This window comes from Carcharodon carcharias, chromosome 23, assembly GCF_017639515.1.
Source record: "Carcharodon carcharias isolate sCarCar2 chromosome 23, sCarCar2.pri, whole genome shotgun sequence".
NCBI lineage: Eukaryota > Metazoa > Chordata > Chondrichthyes > Lamniformes > Lamnidae > Carcharodon > Carcharodon carcharias.
This window is the reverse complement of record NC_054489.1, coordinates 23213918-23234690: the sequence shown is the minus strand read 5'-3', so window position 1 is coordinate 23234690 and position 20773 is coordinate 23213918. Positions and strand designations below refer to the sequence as shown.

General features: G+C 39.7%; 1 protein-coding gene across 1 annotated transcript in view; it reads left to right on the top strand.

Annotated features, from left to right (window-relative positions):
- The first annotated feature begins 14827 nt into the window (after positions 1-14827).
- The window catches only part of mpp2b (membrane palmitoylated protein 2b), a 524997-nt gene continuing 519051 nt past the window's right edge, over positions 14828-20773 (top strand). The window contains exon 1 of the mRNA XM_041173430.1: positions 14828-14897. The gene's annotated coding sequence lies outside the window, so the exon portion shown is untranslated. The remainder of the gene's footprint in view (positions 14898-20773) is intronic.

Sequence of the window (20773 nt, the reverse complement as noted above, 5' to 3'; positions counted from 1 at the left end):
AGCTATACAGTGATCAGCTGAGCAGCAGGAGGATGAAGAGAAAGTGAGGAGGAAACCTAGACAGCGCCTTTCTGATTGGGTTGTCCTTGTACACCTCATCTGACTGCAATACCAGAAAATGTAACCTGCATTTCCCATTCCCCAACAGCGCCATAGCATTCCTTCCCTCTGTCACTGACCATCAGTGTCTGCTTAATCACAATGCTAAAATGAAAGCTTACACAAAATAAACAGTCCAAACAAGATTTTTAAATCTAAGCATGCCATATAGCATACTACTGGCAAATTATCACCCTTGTGCATTCCCAGTTCTTATCTTTATGATCCCAGCTGAGGTTATCCCCGGACAAGCCTGATCCCAGAGTAGAACCCAGCTTGATAGATCCTAACTTTGAATTGTTTGTTTAGATATGTGAAGAGTAGCCACTGACAGAGTCACAGGAGCCAGCTGATGAACTTTTGTTAAAGGAATAAAAACATTTATTCAACAAGCAAAGATGAACTATATTACAATACTCCTTCACCCACAACTATACCTTTACAGATGCACACAAATTTGTAAGGATAACACAAGTTATAAAAGCTATCTTATACTCTAATGTTCACAGTAAGTACAAAGTCCATGTAACCCAATAGGCACCCTATGGTCAGACACACCACACTCTGAAACCAAATGACAGATGCCACCTCAACCAGATGATATGGACCTTTCCTCAACTTCCCAAGATGCTTGTCGCACCATTAGCCAACCTGAACTCACTGAGCTCTGTCTTTCACATGAGGGTTTCCAATCTCCACTCTCCAAGAACTCGCTTTGGAATCTTCTCCCAAACCAATGCTTTCTCTCAGATGCCTTCTGTAAGGGATCACCTCCAGGGTTTCAAAATCTCCTTACAATGTTCATCTCCCCTGGATCACCACATGCATGTCTTCCAGACATGCTCTCTCACTGCCTCAGCCGTCAACAATACCACTGCTTCATATAGCCATTGCAAAGAGTTATAGAGCTTCAGTTGTCTCTTTGGACCTTCGTGCCTCTAGCAAGCTGTTCTGCTTTCTGCCACTTTTGTCTCATTAAATCTGAAGCTTGTAGACATTCTCTCTGCCCCTCATCCTTAACTTCACTTAACAGGACTTTTTCCAAGTTCTTATCCTTCCTTTGACTAGAAAGTCTGCTTAGGACTTTCCTCTGTTTAACTGCCCTGGATTTTGGGGTCTTGTCTTTAGTTTGGGACTGATTACCCAAGTCTTTCCTGGCAGCTACTTTCAAACTAACTGAATTCAAAACAACTTTGAAAATTGAGCTACTGTTTCTCTTCTTTGTGTGTCTGTGGGAGGGACCTGCCTCTCTGCACTCCTGTTGCTAAGCAACAGCACCTTTTTCCACTCTGTTTGCTTAGCTTAGTTGTAAAATTCTCCATTAGAAATGCAATTACCTTTTTAAAGTGAAACTAAAACTCCATTTGACCTTTTCTTAACACACACATACTGAAATACAAATCAAACTTAAACTTTAAAGCTAAATTCATTCCTAACACCGACAAATACAAATATAACTTACTTAAACTGTCTCTATTTCCTAATATCTTCCATGTGCCTTTGTCTGTGCCAGTGCTTCCAGGCAATGCTATTCCAATCTGGTGGAAGGTTGCTGACTTACAGTGTCGGAAGCTGCAGATGGCCTTGGAAAATGTTTTCTTGCAGCTCTGAGCCTAGAAGGGCTTTGGACAGTGCTATCTCAGCCTGGGGGTCTGCAGACTGGTGGACAGGCAACAGCAACTGCAGAATGATGGGAGAACAAAGTTTGTCATCTTGCGAGAAGTCAGCAGCCCCATGGAACCAAAGTCACTTCCCCGGGGATGGCACCTCTGCAATCCTGGTAACTTGTTGGAAAGCAGATGGCTGGATTCCTGAAGCACCCTTCAAGCCCCACTTGAACACTGGTATCCCTAACCATGAAGACAGCAGCCTGACCTTGCCGGACAGAAATCTATGTTCCCACCACAGCATCCAGATGGTGAGTGCTTTCTGCTTGTATTGCAATGGAAGCTGAGATCTCAGCCACTATGGCTGGGAGTTTCCGGCCCTGTCATGGCAGGACCTACCGCGGGAGCTTTGGCAGCCCAGCCAAAAGTCCATTCACTTTCGGAAGGACTGGGGGATCCCGCCCGATTTCATGGTTGAGTCTATAAGACTGTTAATGGAGTTGACCGTCATTTCAATGCTGGTAAGGACTGCCCTCCAACCTCTGTGCAAAGCCATGTGAAAAGTTGGTGCTGGACTCTTTCATACCCCTTGATGTTGCACACAAGCTTTCTGGTAGGCTTGCCTATGCACTAAGCATTTTTGTGCATGCCATCTACTGCCTTCTGTAACCTGCTCCATAGTAGAAGGCCTCATATGAATCCTCTGCAGCCGAACTGATGTGTGACCTCACTCTCTGGTGTACTGGCATCCATGCAACCCTTGCAAACTATCCTGACTGCAGGACACTTGTGCCTGGTGTCTCACATGTGCTGATGCCACCTCTATGCTATCTTCTAAATTGCTTTTGTTAGCATCTGAGCAGGTAGCTGCGGGGGTGTGATTGAGGGACAGTGTTGCTCCATCTCCAGCGTCTTGTTGCTCTTCCACCAATGCCTGGCCAGGTGGCAACTCTTGGGTATCTAAAAGAACTCACTGCCTCTAAGAATAGCAGAGGCATAAACTCCCCATTGCATTTATGAAGTACTTGGAAGTGCAGTTGAAGTACTGTAGCCTACAAGGCTACAAACCAAGAGCTGGAAAATGGGATTAGGCTGAATAGCCCTTTTTCAGCTGGCAGAACATGATGGACTAAATGGACTTAGTCTGTTCAGTACATTACGATGATTCTATGAAAGCCATTGTTCCCAGCACACAATTTGCTGCACTGCGTTTCTTCTACCTGATCATATTTAAAATGTGATGCATGGTCTTGTCTCTTGAGATTAAATTCTTTTGGCATAGCAAAGGTTTTCTGAGAAATAAAGGCATTCTGTTCCTTATTATGGCATAATTTGTCATACATAGGGTAATTATTGCAAATCTATTTTTTACATTCTAGTGAATAGAATCAGGGATGTGCAGCCTGCAAAGGTAATGGAACCAGATTAAATAATAATTTTCAAAAGGAAGTTGACTCTGCCTTTGAAAAGGAAAAATTTATCAAGGCGATGAGGAAAGAGCAGGAGAGCTGACACAGATATGATGGGCTGACTGGCTGCCTTCTGTGCTGTTAAGATTTTATGGTGCAAATAGTACCCATTTTTACAAAGTGTAACACTCTTGGTGACCCTGTTATTTTGAATGTAAGCAACTGAAGGTTGTCTGTGCTCCTTTAAGCCCTCATGGTGCAGACTTGGGAGTTTATGGCAGACAATTGGTTTAGCCATGCATGCCAGGACTGACTGGACCACGTAAAACACTATTGGGTCTTACTTTCATCCGCTGAAACTTGTCATTATTCTTGGAATGCAATTATATTGTTAATGGTTCTCTCTTTTCAGATGTTTTCCCTTTCTCTCCTTTAAATCTACCGGCATCTCTCCAACTCCTCAAAAATCCAACACTTGACCTCTATCATCCTTGCCAACCATCATCCCATCTCCAATCTCCCATTCCTTTCCGAAGGCCTTGAAAATGTTGTTGATTCCCAAATCTGTTCCCATTCTTCCCAGAGTTCCATGTTTGAATCCCTGCAATCATGTTTCTGTTCTTACCACAGTACCAAAACTGTTCTTATCAAAGTTACAGATGGCATCCTTCCTGACTGTGATGAAGGTAAACATTTCCCTCCTTATCCTTCTCAATCCATCTGTAACCTTTGACATAGTTGACCATACCATCCTCCTCCAATGTCTCTCCAATGCTGTCCAGCTGGAGTGGACTCCTCACACCTGGTTCCATTTTTTTCTATCTGATCGTATCCAGACTACCTTGCAATCACTTCTCTTCCTGCTTCTGGACCATTACACCCAGTATTCCTCAAGAATCTATCCTTGGCTCCCTTCTGGATCTCATCTGCATGCTGCCCTTTGGCAATATCATCCAAAGGCATAGTGTTAGTTTTCACGTGCATGCTGATGACATCCAGCTCTATCTCACCACCATCTCTCTCAACCTCTGAAGTTGACTATCACGATGCATTGATTGGCTGGTCTCCTATATTCTGCCCTCCATAAACTCGAGGTCATCCAAAACTCTGCTGCTTGTGACTTGCACCAAGTCCTGTTCACCTATCATCCCAGTACTCATTGACCTACATTGGCTCCCAATCGAGCAATGTCTTGACTTTGAAATTCTCATCCTCTTTTTCAAATCTGCCATGGACTCATCCATTCCTATCTCTGTAATCCCCTCCAGCTTGACAAGCTTCTGAGATATCTATGCTTACCTAATTCTGGCCTCTTGACCATCTCTGATTTTAATTGCTCCATGGTGGCTGGCCATGCCTGTTGTTGCCTTAGGTCTTAAGCTCTGAAATTCTCTTTCCACACCTCTCCATCTCTCTACCTCGCTTTCCTCCTTTAAGACACTCCATAAAACCTACTTCTTTGACCAAACTCCATCTGTGGCTCGGTGTCATATTTTGTTTTATAATGCTCCTATGAAGCGCCTGGGACATTTTATTATGTTAAAAGGTGCTATCCAAATATAAGTTGTTGTTGTCAGAGACTGCTACTTGTAGTTTGCTGGGAAATGGGTGACATAGGACAAGTGTGGATGACATAGATTCAGTTATCATGCCTGCCACTGCAGCTCTCTTAGGGTGGAAGGTAGCAAGTTGGACTTAGGTGATCAATCCCTCAATCCTAAATGTACAATCTAAAATTGGAAGACCTGGGCAAATGCAAGTTTAAAACAAAATTATACTTGGTTCAAAAAATCTCCTAACAGTGATTTATCTAACTGGTAAATATTGGCGGAAAGCTATCATGAAGCATCAGTGTCACGTCTTTTTTTTGCTGCAGCTGTCATTTCATGGATTACATTTATGCACCCCCTTTTATATAGGAAAGCAAAACCTTTAGTTGCACGGAGAAGAAATTCAGTAAATCTCATTTGCAGATAATTCTTTCTGACAATTTGCATGCTCATATGCTTTTGTGCACCAGAGAATGTTACCAGCTGTCAAGTATTTGAGTAATCTCTGCAATTAGCAACTCCCATTTCAAATTTTAACATGATAATAATACAAAATTAGAGAGGGAACACTACAGTCATACTGAATGGGGCTCTTGTTTAAGGTATGGCTGATTGTAGTGGTAAATAGCTTTGTCACAGGACTTCCATTGAAGGAGGCTGAAGTATTGTTTTGACCCTGATAGTAAGGAGCTGCATCCTAGCAGTGAATTAAAACTTAACTTACACTTCCCAGAGTTACACTAAACTGTCAGCCGTTTTCCAGCTGTTTCAAAGAACCTTTCTACATTTTAAAGTTCAACAGCCTGTGTATAGTTCTCTTGTTTGACCGGTCTCAGAGATGTTTAAGTGCGTAGTCATTGCAGGGACAAGGGTGGTGACAAAGTTAAACTTTATCTTTGTGTATGGTCACTTTGTTGCCACCCTTGTAAAGCAATTCTTTTCAAATTAGGAACCTACTAATATTAATTATGGGTGTTTTCAAAGTGTTATTGATTTTCAGTCTTAGGCTTTTCACTTTCTACAGTGACAAATTTACTTGTCTTTGCAAATCCCACCTGTGCCCTGGAGGATGCAATTACTTGGAACCATGAATGGGCAGCCTGATGATGACGGGTGGCTGACTTTGTGTTCAGCTTATGAATTCTGCTGTGGTGTACTTACTCATGGCTCACACCATCAGGTGAAGCAGTCAGTGGCCTTTTTCTTGTTCACTTCCAGCTGAACACTAAGAGGGAAAATTGGCAGAGTGTTGGTATTGGTTTCTGGAAAGGTTCCAGTGGATTGGAAAAATGCCAATAGCTAAAAAAACGTCCTTATTCAAAAAGGGTGTGGGGTAAGGGGGCGGGGGGGAGCCAGAAAGAAGGAAACTATAGACCAGTTAGTTTAATGTCTGTTGTTGGGAAATTGTTGGAATCCATTATCAGAGTCAGTATGGTTTTATGAAGAGTAAATCGTGCTTGACTAATTTGCTAGAGTTCTTTGAAGATGTGACAAGCAAAGTGGATAATGGGGATCCTGTAGATGTAGTATATCTGGACTTCCAGAAGGCCTTTGATAAGGTGCCGCACAAAAGATTAATACACAAAATAAAATCACACAGAGTTAGGGGCAATATATTAGCTTGGATAGAGGATTAGCTAACCAACAGAGAGTCGGGATAAATGGGTCTTTTTCTGGATGGCAAGCTGTAACTAGTGTAACTAGAACAGGGTTCGGTCCTTGGGCCCCAACAATTTACAATCTATATTAATGACTTGCATTCAGGGATAGAAGGTACTATAGCTATATTTGCAGATGACACCAAAATAAGTGGGAAAGTGAGTTGCAATGAAGAAATAAGAAATTTACAAGTAGATATGGACAGGTTCGGCGAATGGGCCAAAATTTGGCAGACGGAGTTTAATGTGGATAAGTGTGAGGCTAACCATTTCGATCAGAAGAATAAAAAGGTGACTTATTATTTAAATGGAGAGAAACTTCAGAATGCTTTAGTGCAGAGGGATCTGGATGTCCTTGTGCATGAATTGCTGAAAGCTAGTATGCAGGTACAGAAAGTAATAAGGAAGGCAAATGGAATTTTGGCATTTACTGCTAAAGGAATAGAGTATAAAAATAGGAAAGTGTTGTTGCAACTGTACAAGGCATTGGTGAGACCGCATCTTGGGTATTGTGCACAGTTTTGGTCCCCTTACTTGAGGAAGGATATAGTTGCATTGGAGGCGGTTCAGAGGAGGTTCACTAGATTGATTCCAGAGATGCGGAGAGATCTTATGAGGAGAGATTGAGCAGTTTAGGCCTATACTCGCTAGAGTTTAGAAGGATAAGGGGAGATCTAATTGAGGTATATAAGATGCTAAAGGGATAGACAAAGTAGACATGGAGCAGATGTTTCCCCTTGTGTGGCATTCTAGAATGAGAGGCCATAGTTTTAGGCTAAGGGGTGGTAGATTTAAATCAGAGATGAGGAGGAATTACTTTTCTCAAAGGGTTGTGAATCTGTGGAATTCACTACCTCAGAGTGCAGTGGATGCTGGGACACTGAATAAATTTAAGGAGGAGATAGCAGATTTTTAATTAGTAATGGGTTGAAAGGTTACAGGGAGAGGTGGGAAATGACGTCAGCCATGATTGTATTGAATGGCGGGGCAGGCTCGAGGGGCTGAATTGCCTACTCCTCCTTGTTCTTATGTTGTCATGTTTATACACCAACCCCTTTTCAGCCAAAAATGGTTGCTAAAACAGGGAAGGGAATGAAAATAGTGAGTATCAGGGAACCAGTGACCCTGCTCATTTTAAAAGTACTTAATTTTTTTTTCTTGATATGGTATTGATTTTGATGGGTAAAAACAAATTGACATTAACTGAACTCTCCATTTAAATATTCCTGAAATCATCAGGAAAACCTTTTGAATAATTTGACCATGGCAGTACTTTATTTTCTCATGAGTGGAAGTTTGTCCCTGGACCATTTAATTCCACCCACTAAGATGTTAAATGTGTATTATGAAATACGTCTAAAAAGCAATAAGTAAAATAAATGGATGTGGCCTCTGATCTCTGAAGTGTAGAGCAACAATGTCAGGACTGATATGCTGAGCTGGTTTGTGAACAGATGTGGATACATTAAATTTGGTTTGGAAAATTCCCATTTTGATTTTTTGAAAAAAGGAAGCCTATCTAATTTTTAAAAAACTATCAGCTCTTTATTTTCAACTTGTCTGTCCAACAAAAGTAATTTGTGTCAAGACAAAGCTTGCAGTAATTTTACAGTTTAATTGTCGATCCATCAAGAGGGGGGAATCCTGTTCTAAAGATACTAATTACTGATCAGATAAAAGAGAAATGAGACATACGCATATGAATCCAATCTGAATTCATGAGGAAATCTTATAACATGTCTTTAAGGGATAGCAGCGTACCATCACTAGAAGGGAAGTGTGTCATGTGATCCAGTCTCAGTTTCACTTTGAACTCTGAGCTGAACACGGCACACACACAGCAGACAGAGGGGCTGATAATGTGGTCACAGGTTGGTGCTGCTGTTGAGACCAGAACCCTGTGCACTTGCCTTGAGCTGACTTTGTGTGGTAATATGAGGTCAGTTCATGTAAGTATGTGGGTATCTATCCTAGCCCCATCTTCTCACCTGTCAGGGGAGATGCCATGTCACCGTTTGAAGAAGTGCGGGGAGTTCTGATCAGTGTTCTGGCCAATATTTAACTCTGAACTAACAGCACTAAATCAAATTAGCTGGTCATTATCTCACTGCTGTTTGTGGGACTTTGCTGTGCATAAATTGGCTGCTGAGTTTTCTACGTTACTATAGCAATCACACCCGAAAAGTACTTTGGGAGCTGTTAGGTGCTTTGGATTGTCTGAGGCTTTGCAAGGTGCAATAAAAATGCAAGTTCTTCCTCGTTATATGGTACCTTTTATGACCTCAGGACCATCCCAAAGTGCTTTACCAAGCGCTTCTGATGTCTAGTCACTGTGGTGATGCAGGACATTCCCACATGACTACAATTCTATAAACTAGTGTGTTCCTGGATTCCAATTTCCTTCCATTTTGAAAAGTAGACCAATATTTGTGTTCACCTATTGTATATATTTTTTGAAAACCCTGTATTGTTGCTCTCAAATCTTTTGTTATCTCAAGGTTTCCCTTGTTACTTTCCTCAATTATTTCTGCTTGCCCTTATAATCTTTTGACCTATTGAATTTGTTTTACTATTCTGAAAGCTTGTGCTTAACCCCGGTACCATATCTTACAACTCTACTTAGCCAAATTAGTCCTTTGAATCTTCTCTCATTAATCTGTTTTTATTTGGCTTGTGTGAGTTTTGATTATGCCTTTATCAACATTGTTAAATCACATCTTTCCATTGGAGATTTTCTATATTGGATCATCTCTTCCAAAGTCACATGTTTTAGTTTCATTGACTTATTCACATAAGCATTTTGGTTCTAATGACCTGATTATTGGATCCTTAAAGCTCCAATAACTACTTTATATAATGGCTTGGCCTAAATAGCCAAGTGGTTATGGTACTGGGTTTGTAACCCTAAGATCAAGAGTTCAAATCTCACAATGGTAAACTATGAAACAATGTAACTTCATCTGAAACAGATGGAAATGGGTTTGTACTCAAAAGAGTTACATCTTAGGTTCCTTTAAACTTTTGTCCTTGGTTTTACAGCTGACCTGAATTAGGGGCTGTGCCTGATTTATCCCAATTTTGTTGATTTGGTTTTCATTTAAAAGATTATCAAGAGTTCAAATCTCACAATGGCAAACTATGAAATGATGTAACTTCATCTGAATAGGAACAGATGGAAATGTGTTTGTACTCGAAAGAGTTACTTATTAAACTTTTGTCCTTGGTTTTACAGCTGACCTGAATTAGGGGCTGTGCCTGATTTATCCCAATTTTGTTGATTTGGTTTTCATTTAAAAGATTATCAAGAGTTCAAAGCTCACAATGGCAAACTATGAAACAATGTAACTTCATCTGAAACAGATGGAAACGGGTTTGTACTCGAAAGAGTTTCTTTATATAATGTGCCTGCGTCATTACTGAAGATTGATTCTAGAATATTCACTGACCATATTGTCTCTTTCACAGTCTGAGAATAATTCACCAGGTCGTTTCGCACTCACTTTTCACTTGAGGTAACTAAGAGAAATATTTAATTATAAATATTTCATGCCATGTAGTACTATTCTGTCTGTATTGTAGCAGCGTGATTAAGGGGCAACAGTATATCAGCCACAAGAGGATGAGGGCTCTTCCTGAATAAGGGTATAGCCACTTTAAATACCTGGGATGGGAGAATTTCCTCAGTCAGGTGGGTATAAAGTTTAGGTGAAGTTGAGGGCTGAAATTCACCCTGTGTGGTCTTGTTTTGTGCTATGTGCCTCATAAAAGATGGTTGGAACTTGGATTGTTTAAGGACTACAGATTGTAAAGGGAATTAGGTTTGAGGTGATGGGATGTTGTAACAGTAATTATTACAGTGTGAAAGTTGAAAAGCACTGAGTATTTATGTTTTTAGAATATGCTATTTAAAATGGAACATTTGAATCTTATTATTTTTGGATGTCGTAGGGACATGTAAAAGTTTAACTGCGAGGGTGCAATTGCAGTTGCTTTAGGATTTTTCTCCTTGGTTTGCTTCAAATTCAGTTAATCACTCAAAGCAGATTGTGTTGCAACTTTACAGGCAGCAGGTGAAAGCTATTCCAGCCTAATAATAGGTTCAAAATAATTGCTACAAATTTGGCTAAGTTTTTTTTTCGCAAACATTGTAGTATTAATGTAGGTCTGTTTGTGTAGCCCCTGCTGATGTTCAGATTCTGAAAGTTGGCTTGCAGTACTATATTAATGATGTGGATGTTTATTTTCAAAGGCTCCAACTTGGCATTAGAGTTTCAATGCTTTCAAGCTTATGGTCTTGGCTTGTCTAATATTGGCTTACATTCCTTCTACATCTATCAAACAAAAATAATCTGTTCAGTAACAAATACTTATCAGGTCTGATATCTCTTTCCCATCTTTTTATAGCTTTGACCTTATGAGGAACATAGAGGCTAAATTTGGGTTTTTAAAGACTCTTTTTTGTGATATTCTTTTTTTTCCCTATATTGTTTTCATTCTTTTTACTGGCATTTCTCCTTTGCCTCTGTTGTATTTGGAATTTACCACTGTTTTAATTAAACTGTCCTTATTTTTTAACAGCAATTTGCAATGTTTTGACTGGAATGCCAGAAGTGAGTAAACTGATCTAATTGTTAGGCTCTGTCACTTTTTGGGATATCTGATCAGTTTTTCTTTTAAGGCAGGGATTTTGGGAATGAGTTTTAAGCATTGTGCTTGGAAAGAAAAGGGGTGACAGGGGAAGCTACAGGAGTTGAATGGGTGCATTGAAACTGGTTTATAAAATATTAAGGTTTATGCGCTACTTATAGTGGCACAATAAGGTCAAGTGAGTCATCCCAGACCCATTAATCATGATGATCCCTTTCATCTAACAAGCAGGAGATGGCCTTCATAAACCAGGATTGTAGATCAGGTTTTATTGACAGGTCTGCTAGTGGACTCCCTGTGAGAAGGAAGCTGTCAAAATTGGGATAATATTGCTAAGACTTTGCAATTGCCATAATTTGCCAGTTTTTTTATGTTTAGACAGTTTCATTCATGAAATTGTTTTTGTTCCCTTGGTGTATGCTAAATATATTAATGCTACAAGCTTAACATTGGTACAAAGTAGTTTCTGTTTCAAACTGACACTAAACACGTGTAATGAAAACTAGAGGCATGAACTGACAGTGAAATTGCCTGATTCAGATCTTGATCAGGCTGCACTTACATCATACCCTAACAATGGCGTGAAGCAAAACTACTTTATGCCAGTTCCACTGTGACCATGAGTCCACCCTAAATCTGTAGTTATCAGTTATCGTGTTTGCTAAATTAATTGGCACTACACTAACCTAATGTGGTGGTTGCAAATAAAACTCAAGGTCCCAGTGACCTTCACTGGTTTGAAGACTTACTGAAAGGAAACATTGGACAGAATTTTACGCTCCCCCAGATGTGGGTTGGCAGATGGGCAGGGGCATAAAATTAGGCCTACCCATGGGGGAATCGGGGGGGAGCTGTTGGGTGGCCCACTCGCCCTTGGGCCAATTAAGGCCCTTAAAGTGGCCAATTAATGGCCATTTAAGAGCCTTTTCCTGCCCAAACACCGTTTTCCACGCGGTGGACTGAGGATGTTTGAAGCATGCCAAGTCCATTCCTGGAGCTACTGGTGGGAAAGGGGATCCATACAGAATCCATAGGCCCATTGGAGGCCCACCTTTAGGTTTGTCCCTCCCCTGGCCTGTGCATATCACCGCGCCCCCCCCCAAATTCCTCACCCATTTGACTGGAGTCATCTATTTCGCAACCCCCTCCCCTGAAATTCTCTCAAATTACCTATCAGGCTCCTGGTAGTGCTGCTGGGACCAGGAAGCTGCCAGCCATCTCGGAGTTGGACTTCCTCCCCAGTGGGTGGAAACTTCAGCCTGAGCCACCTAATGTCCCTCTGAGTGGTAAATGGCTCTGGGGCAACCTGCCGGAACAGGGACTGATTCACCGTTGACCTTCTCACCAGGGAGGTGGGAACAGCAGGAACCCCAGCAAACCATAAAATCCTGCCCATTGAAATTATTAGCTCTTTTATGTATTAACACATTTACTTCCATATGCCATGAATTGTGCATGTATTACATCTATTGTGTATAGATACAGCCTAGACTTTTTAATTAATTCTGTAAATGTATCTGTTTAAGAAAACATCTGAAACATTGCAAGGCTGCATACAAAATAATATAATTATGTATATTTTGACCATGAGTGTTTCATGCAAATTTGCATACATTTACTTTCTTTATGATGAGGCTTTTTGTCAAGATATTAAAGAGCCTGACAATTTCCTGGGCCAGATTAAACCTTTTAGATTGCAGTAACTTTCCAAGTGGGTTCTGTTATTTACCTTAACTAGACTTTAAGGAAGCAATTTTATTTTGGACTTTTTCTACTTCCAATATTTAAAATCCCATCCAAAGAAGTGCATATCTAACAACAAATTGTAATTTTCATTTTGTGGTCCAAGTTGGAAAAATCTGTGATCTGGTGGCAGTTTACCATAATCACCAGCATTCTGAACTGAAAGATGCAAGCTCAAATCTGGCTTCCATATGGGAGTTCTTGATTGAGTTTGAAGAGGTACAAAACAAGAGAGAGATTTGGCTTGAGGGAAGTACAAGTTTAAAGCAAATCAACCCATTGTCGTGTGGCTCCTGCTGAGTTGATCACCACAGAAATGTAGGGGAAAATGAATAAATTATGCATTGCATTGTGATGTTTTTGTTATTTTTGATCTGTTGGCTTTTACAATCCAGAGACCAGGACTCTACAGCTCACCATAACGATAGAAGGAAAGAAAGATTTTCATAGTGCCTTTTGCAACCACAGGACGTTCAAAGTGCTTAAAGCCAATGAAATACTTTTGAAGTGTTGTAACTCTTTCGAGTCTTTTGAAAGTGTTGTATCTGGATTTTTGACTCATCACCATAACTATCAAATTTTTAAAAGATGTTTTGACATCAAGTCCTAAAGCCCAATCTTACTGATTATCTTGATCCAAATGTGATCTTGGCAGGTGTAACTCATCACTTTTTTCCTGCAAACATGATTAACGATGAATTATCCCCTTTAGGCAGAGCTCTTCATCTGATGCCAGCAACTTACTGCTGTGTGTGACATTGTAACTGACCTTAGAGCACCAGAGACTATATAAAAACGATTGATGATGTGCTGCCTAAACTACATGCAAATAATGTGCATTCAATTTTTAAAAAATAACTGTACAGTATTGCTTTTGGAGTCCAATCTTCAGAAAATATAGTTCTCCACAGCAATGTAAACTAAGGGATTGATTCCAAACATTCTTGTGCCATTGAAATGTTGGACTCAGTCGCATGCAGCAGTGTTTTCAGTTGAGCCCTTTTGGGTATTCTGACTTCCATTGTAGACTTTGTATAAGATGATACTAGCTGGGAAGTAAATAGAAGCAGTATAATAACACTCAATTTTTTTTTAAAAAGGTATAATTGGTTGTGCAGGTGTGCTGTCATACAATTTCAAGAATCACATTAGTTGTCTTTATAAATAATCCACTTTGAATAAACAAGTGATAGCAAACATATGAATGTACATATGAATTAAGAGCAGGAGTAGGCCACTCGGCCCCTTGGGCCTGCTCTGCCATTCAATAAGGTCATGGCTGATTTGAATGTAACCTCAACCCCACATTCCTGCCTACCCCCGATAACCTCACCCCCTTGTTAATCAAGAATCTATCTAGCTCTGCCTTAAAAATATTCAAAGACTCTTTTCCTCAAAAGGCAGTGGAAGCAGAGTTCCAAAAACTCTCAACCCTCTGAGAGAAAAAAAATTCTCCTCATCTCTGTCTTAAATGGGTGACTCCTTATTTTTATAGAATGACTCCCCAGTTCTCGATTCTCCCACAAGAGGAAACATCCTCTCCACATTCATCCTGTCAAGACCCCTCAGGGTCTTAAAGGTTTCAATTTAGTTACCTTGAATGGGGTTGAATAAGTTATTGATTGTCTACAGATGAAGCATAAAGCAATTATAAAAGAAGTCAATCTCCCATATGCAGCATTGGAATTAAGACCAAATGTAGCCTTTGTTTCAGAGGGTTACAGAGCAGGAGATAATTGGACCAGAGCATGCAGATGTAATTCAGAGTCCATTTTAAGTTCACATTTACGTTCCTTTCTCTTTAGAAAATAATTTCACACAAATGGTGGAATTTTGGGAAGCGGGAAAGTACAAGAAGTTACAGTACAGGTTGAAGTGCTACATCATCACCAGTAACTTGAAAATGCAATTAAAACCTGACAAATTTACATCAGCAGCTTCAATTATAGGTGTGGATACAGAAATTTATCATCTCAAAAGTTGACACAGTGCATGCAGATTTTTGAGCATATTTTAGTATAGAAATATTTATGCGCTTTTTGCATTGTGACACAGTTACATTAGGACATGCACAAGAACACACCTCATCAGACAGTGCTAAGATTGCCAACCCTCTCAGATTGTCCAGGGGTATCCTAGATTCAAAGAAGAATCTCCTGGGCACTGCTGCGAGCAAACAGGAAGGTAAGTTCATTACATCATCTCTTCCATTAACATTGTGAATAATCTCTCGCTTGTCCAAATTTCCTTTTGTTTGCCAACTGGCTGAAGAAGATTAAATACTTAATCCTTTGAAGGCAAAAAATAGTATGAACCTGTAGTAGTACAGGTTTGAAGTAATCACCTTTTAACCTGTGTAGAGACAGGCAAACAAATCCTGGTTTTTGAACTGGGCTGGTTCATCAATAGTGTTATTAAAAACCCTCTCTTGGGCACAATTAACTTTGCTGTGTTAATGAATTAATTGACTTTTTAAAAAATGCAGTTTCTGGCTGGGTGATTAGAACATCTTGCCCTCAGAATATCTATGGTATCTTCATATTAATATGTAGGTATAATTATTCCAAGTGCTTTTTAAAGCAGTGAGCTGTCTCCCCCATACTGTGGGAAATTGGATGACAGGTAAATTATGAACACACTAAGTTTTGTCACGCAACCAATGTTGAATCCAGCCCTCTAGAATGCCACCAGATATTTTCCAGGAAACTTGCAGTCCAATTCACTGGGAAGAGAAGCAGAGTGTTGCGATTGTAGTCAATTTATCTTTAAAGTAGCCTTTAAGAAAATGCTTGATCAGCTCCTTAAAGTGGATATCTCTGTCCTTGAGCAACGGAATAACAATTCTAAGAATATTTTACATTTGTGCTGTTATGAGGAAATTGAAGGTAGTTAGGAACAGAAGTCATACATGTAGGATAATGTAAATAATGCTTTTAATAGAGTCAGAGACTTGGGCCGAGATATTTAACATTAACTCATTACAGTATAGTACAAAAGGCAATTGATAACTAAGAATATTGGCTGATGGCAGACTAAACAGGACAAGAGGAGAAATAAAACTGATTGCAGATTACGTTACTGTGGTTCCAGGGAGAGATTGCATGTCATTGACTAGAATGGTTCTATTGAGGGGTAAGTTGGACAGGTTTGATAACAAGGCTGTAGGCAGTGAATTTATATTTACCTAAAATTCATTCAAATGTCAACCCTGGCACATGCATTTCTATAGCGTTTGATCAGCATTTTCGCCAGTAAATTCGTGACCTGGGTTGGCAATTGATTGAGAGGTAGGAGGCAGAGTAGGAATAAAGACAGCATTCTCTGTTGGGATATGAAAAGTAGTGTTCCCTAGGATTATACTGGGGTCTCAGCTTGTCATCATATATTAATGACCTGGATGAAGGAAAAGAGCTGTGCACTCAAGTTTGTAGATGACACTTAAGTTCAGAGAATGAACTTTAGCTATGGGCAGAGTTATAGCAGATACAGTTATGTAGGGAATAGTGAAGTAACCCACTGGAGCAGGAAAAGAAAAATCTGTATATGTTCGTAATGGTGAGACTAGGAATCATGGAAAAACAAAGGGATTTGGGCGTCCATGTGCAGAAGCTATTTAAAGCTAGTGCATGGGTATAATCAATGATCAAAGGCTGATGGCATGTTGCCCTTTATCTTGGGAATGGTTTTTGAGATTGATCCTTTCGTTCCACAGAGCATTAATCATTTGGAGTATGGTGTTCAGTTTTTGTAATTGAATCTCAGGAAATATATATTGGTCTAGGAGGGATATTCACCAGAATATCAAGGTTGAAGGGTTAAATTACAAGGACAGGTTGCAAAAGTTTCCCTTGTTTAGAAGGTTAAGGGGGCGATCTAATCAGTGTTTAAAATGAAGAAAGGGATTTGTTGGGTAGATACAGAAAAAGACTCTTTCCTCTTAATCAGGAACTAAAGGCCATCATCTTAAAGTTACAGCAAGACCATTTGGGAATGATTGAAGGAAACACTTTTTTTCCACCTAAGTTAGATGGAAATCTGGGACAGTTTCTTTAACATACCCCACCCCCCAGCAGCCAGAAGGTTGTGGGTGCTGAACCAAGTTGATTTTTCAAGACTCATGTTGATAGATATTTGTTGGTTAAGGGGAAAAGGCTTATGAAACAAAGGTAGGCAGGTATAGTTGAGGTAGGATCCATTTGAATGATTGTACTAGCTCAAGGGGTTGAATGGCCTTCTCTTGTTCTTATATTCTGAACATTTTGTATTTTTCATGAAACATTAGGAGAATGGGCCAGTTTTAACAAGTGTAATTTCACAATCAGCAGATTTTTGGTCTTGGTTGTTGGGAGTGGGGGCTGGAAAATATTAAATTAGTGAAAGTTGGGTTTATCCATATTTGAAGACCAATGAGATCATTACTTCTTTTCCAAAAGTGACCTGACTAATCACTTTTTTTCCATTACCAAAAGGAACCATAACACATCCAGAAGCATTTTGCCTCTCTAATTTGTCCCTTATTTAGAGCTACTTATCCCCCTGAAATGATCAGAGTTTCCAAATGCATTCCTTTGCTCTGTGGGACTCTTTCTTTTCACGTCTCCACCAACCTTAACCTGTTCATGGGCCACTCTTTCTCCCCTGCCCAATTGCCCACCCAGGGTTCTTACCTCGTACTGATTGACAATTGGTTCACTGCTGATCCTCCTATGATTTCAGCTTGATGCTGTTGCTTTGCTCTGAGAATGAATTCAATATGGTGGACAGGAATTCCTGACCACCTGCAAGAGCAAGAACTACAGCTCTAATTCCTTCTGACAGCAAATTAGTTATATTACAAGCTCATAGTTTGCCACCCAGAGGATAAAATTTACTTCTTAATATTGATGCTTGTTTGCTCTAAATGTGTGATGTAGTGATTCAGATCTTTAAAACATTCAGAAGAATTAAAAGGTGAAGGTATATCTGATTATTTATTTAATTTTGGCCATGAGTGCAGAACAGTTTAAAGTAAATTTTTTTTTCCAATGCCTGTGGACATGGAATTAATTCAACGCCCTTTTTGAAAATAAGAAAAGAAAATGTATATTAGTTTCTTGTGGTAGGCAGTACAGGCCTGATAACATTAAGAGGCAACTATTTAGTTGGGGGGGTGACTGGAGCCACAAATAAGCCAGACTGGGCAGGGATCTTCAAGTCATTAGTGAAGTTGTTGGTCTTTATGACCATTTTCTGGTGCTAGACAACAAGGTACAAGGTAAAAACAGAATTACCTGGAAAAGCTCAGCAGGTCTGGCAGCATCGGCGGAGAAGAAAAGAGTTGACGTTTCGAGTCCTCATGACCCTACAAGGTATGTTGCACTAAATTTCATACCTTGCTATAGTGGCATTTGAATTCTCAACCTGTATGTTGCTAGACTAACTCCATAATGAACAGGCTACTGTGCTGCTATTTGGACATGTATGTGACTTTATATGGATCGAATCTTGAGTACCAATGGATCAAATACTCATATGCACATAAAAAGTAGGATCAGGAATAGGCCATTTTGTCCCTCAAGCCTGCTCCACCATTTGATAAGATCATGGCTCGTCTGATTGTGGCGTTAACTCCCTTTCTTGCTTGCGCACCACCCCCCCCCCCCCTCCTCCCCACACATCTCCATCACCTTTGACTCACCTGCAGATCAAAAACCTAGCACAACTTTGAATATATTCAATGATTCCGCCTCAATATTCTCTGAGATGCAGAATTCCAATGATCAACGCCGTCTGAAAAGAAATTCCTGTTCATCCCCAATTTAAATAAGAGAGCTTTTATGTTGAGTAAATAAAAAAACAAATTCTACAAATGGTTTCAGGTGAGCATTTAAATATTTTTGCAACAGATCTGATGCCTCAATGACACGAAAGCACAAAATGGTTGCAAACACTGTCACATACAAAATGCAACCAATTGGAGATTTGCAGGTCAACGTGATGTGGGTATAGGTGGGGGTATCCCAATGTTGTCACATTCCCTTGTACTAGTCTTATAAACTGGTGCACAGCCCCATAGTGTTAAGGTATTTTCAAAGAGATACAGATTATTGCTGAAATAACAGCGATGGGATGGAGCTAGCTTTAAAAAATTGGCAGGGGGTGGAGTGCAAAGAGTTGAGGGAAGATGAGCTTTGTGTGGTGAGCCACTTTAAATCTGGAATTGGACCTCGTGATATTCCTTTGTATGACTGGTTATTATAAGGATCTCCTTGCAGAATTCTGATCAGCTTAGATGACTCCTGCAGATTCTACAAAGAGAAGTAAAGCACACTATTTATTTGAAGTCTACCTCTAAGTATTAATTATTGGCTTGGCTTCAGTTCTCCCAGCCACGGGAGAAAAGAATGTTTTAATTGAATATTAGAATTAATTATGAAAATTTCTTCTAGGCCTAAAACACATTGTTTGCACAAAAATGAAACCAAAGCAACTCTGGAATACAATAGCTTCTATTGTGAACCCATTTGCAAGTATAATCGAATATCACATTTTAAACATTTGCAAAAAAAAACTGTATAACAATATTCTCCAAATGATGCTTCATTCCCACATGAGGGGTTCCACACAAGCTGGTTTTCCTGGAATAGTCCCCTTTGAGATCTTCAATGTGACATTCCGAATTTGTCACATGGGGTTGTTTTACGCTGTGGCAAATAGTGTAAACTTTCACATTAGTTTCTGCACTTTTTTTATTCCTTTCTCAGAAGGCAAAAAACAGTTAGGACCGGTACTCTTATTTCCCAGATTTATTGCGTTTTTTTTTTCCTTCTGGGCTTCTCATCACCTGGATCAATTATTTGGGTTCAAAAGGCAGGAATTCCAAAGTGTATTGGGTTACCACAGGACACAAATGTCTGGTAATGCTGTATAAATTGCAACTAAATAGACACAGTAGAAGCATAACCATGGGGAAATATATAAATTCACATTTGTGTGGTTGGGTTGGTCTCCTGTGATTAAGGTATTTTGGTACAAAGGAAAGAGCTTTGCTGGATTGTTCTTTAATCTATGGATTGTTTTTGCTGGGTTACAAAATGTTTCACTTTGCAAACAAGGAAATCATTCATTGTGATAAGCACAAATTCCTGAAAAATGAGGTGGAATTGCATGTTGATAAGCCAACAGTTGGCATTAATTGGTAGAATACAACTTTTAACCCCAATTTATTGAATTTTGGCTGGTGTTGGCTCACAGGTGATGGATGAAGGATGGAAGGAAAATTAGGAAAGGAATTATCCCTGAGCTAATCTTGGAAATTTTGTTTCACCCGGGTAAGTCTTCAGAGGCATTGTACCAAGGCATCCAGGGAGAGAAAAGAGAAAATGTCATCAACATTTGTGTGCATGTGTGTTTATGAATAGCAATTTGCCCTCCGAAGCTTTTTCTGAATTACCCTGTATTGGCTCTAGCCCAGGACTGTTGTTGTTTAGATGCAATAACTTAATCATTAATTGTATCATTACTTTTTGATGTGATTGTGCTTTATACCTTTAGCTGCTGTTTCTCAAGACTGCTTGAATTTCTTTACTGTGCCATATGGGGAGGAAAAGCAATTCAGTACGTATTATTCTGGATTCTATAAATGAGAGATCAGGGAGCAGAGAAAAAAATCAAACCCTATTTAGATGACAAGATATTTGTAACAGAAGCATTTAATGTAAGAGGAAAGGGTGATGAAAGACTGAAGAACTGATAATCTGGTGGACAGATATTTGCCAACAAATTAGTTTTTAATTCTTGCCATCTTAATGGTTGCCATAGTAACAGCAGTAGATGCTGTCAGCAGCTTTTCTTTGATAACCTGCACTAGTTGAGGTGCAATTTTCTTCAGTACGTACAATCCTACAGGGACTGAGGTGAATGTTTTAGTAAAGCTGTCATTGCCAACCAAAACTTAGTAGGTTGACTTCTCATGTGAAGAATATTTGTTGCTTTGGTATTTAATGATGCATTACACCTGAGGTGAGACAGCCAACTAACTATCTTGTATGCGCAAAGGGTTTGGATTCTGAACTCTCTAT